Genomic DNA, 1962 nt, shown 5'->3' with positions numbered 1-1962 from the left:
TGTGCGTTCTGATAAGTTTCATTGGAAGCACTATATTCTTGGGTAAATTAAATTGCTATCTGGTTTTTATTTTGGTTCGGTGTCTTTGTCTCGACCTCTACTGAGATCAGTGGATTTCCTCATATAAGTGTCAGCTATATTAGGTGCACTTGTTATTATGTTGGCCCATTGAAGAAATCACCAAATTTCTTCTCCATGTTGACTTGTTCATTCCTTTTATTCTCACACAATCATATATGCAAATTAAGAGTTGGATTAAAGTACTTCTATATATCATCCCTGTTAAAAAGTGATATACACATTTTCACATGGAAATTTAGATCTATTAGACCAACAGACTTTCCATGTAAAGCCCATATGTTTATTGGATAGGAAAACTACTGAGTCAAAGTTATAACCTAGACACGTAATTCATTATTATTTTTAATACCACACACTTGATTGAAATAGATAAAAATAGCTTCAAAACCAATGTTAATATATTCATATTAACATTGGTTTTGAAGCTATTTTTTACATTATTAACATTATCATACAGTGNAATTTCTGAATAGATGTACCCATATTTTTACAGTGATATAGATATGGGATTTGTTAGTGCTATTCTTTCAGTAAGAAAAAATTTGTCTCAATTTGTTTTGATGCACCCTCATATTTACATTATTGTAATTTAATAATTTTTAAGTGACTACAAAAAGTGTAAAAGTGAATAACAGTAAAAAAAAAATGAGGTAAATACAGAACAATCCATTTGAGTGCTTAACAATCATCAATCATTTCATTTGTAAATTTATATTAAACAATGAATTACAAAAATGAAAACAAATTTAGATTTAGATGTTTAATTGTTCATTATTTCACTGCCAATTTAACTAATTCAAGAAACCATTAATATATATTAATGGTTTCATGTTGCAATACAAGTTATAAATTATATATAAAGTTATTATATATAATTTATAACTTGTATTGCAACATGAAACCATTAATATATATTAATGGTTTCATGTTGCAATACAATATCTTAAACATGGTTTACAATTTATAACAATTAACTGTAATTTTATCATCAAGAGAACAATTTACAGAATCATTCTGAGAATATTGCTTCAAATTAAGTTTTAATTATGTGAACAAAAAGTTTTAAAATAAGAACATTGAGACGTAGTGTGAAGTAAAGACAACACTTCACACTATTTGTTAAACAAAATGCAATATAATATGATAACTACTAACACTTTTTCTGTGTTAGACCTCATACACGTGTCATACTAAAACTTACAGTCATCCCAATAAAAACTATCTATTGTAGCGCTACGCGACTATGTATTGTTATTATATGTATGTATATATTGTAGTGTGTTTCACTAAATGTTTGTATGTCATCGTTAAATATATATGTATCTATATTCTGTATTTTTGTCGCACATTGGTAATTGTAGACTTTTTCCGTAAGGTTCGTACCACTTCTTGAGGTGCGGTAGTGCGAGCCTGTGATTGGCTCCCCTGCCATGACGTATGTTCCCTCGTCAGGACATGGCGCGGGTTATAAAAAGGAAAGACCACGTGCATAGAGAACTTGATCTTTGTTTCACCTGGGGTTCGTGTCGGGTCGTTGGCAGAGGAAGGAAGGTGAAGAACAAAGAAGAAAGAACCACGTGAAAGGAGGACAATCGGTACTAAAAGACAGACATTCAGCGGGTATCAAGATCATCCTCCACGTAAGAATAGTCCAATTATCGAGTTATAAAAAAAAACTAAGCCTAATTGTCACGTCGGGCAATTTATGTGTGATTGCAGCGATTCCTAATTGTCGCGTCAGGGATTTTATGTTGGATCACTCTGTCGTATTCTTGTGTCCGGACCAAAGGGGTGACGAGAGCCCCATCGCGAAACAAAAATCGTGTGTGAACCTCATGTGAGGCTCCACTATACACGAGTATGAAATATTTTGTTAATCTT

The sequence above is a fragment of the Centruroides sculpturatus genome, unplaced genomic scaffold, assembly GCF_000671375.1.
Source record: "Centruroides sculpturatus isolate CEXI.00-Female unplaced genomic scaffold, Cexi_2.0 scaffold1592, whole genome shotgun sequence".
NCBI lineage: Eukaryota > Metazoa > Arthropoda > Arachnida > Scorpiones > Buthidae > Centruroides > Centruroides sculpturatus.
This window is presented reverse-complemented; position numbering follows the sequence as displayed.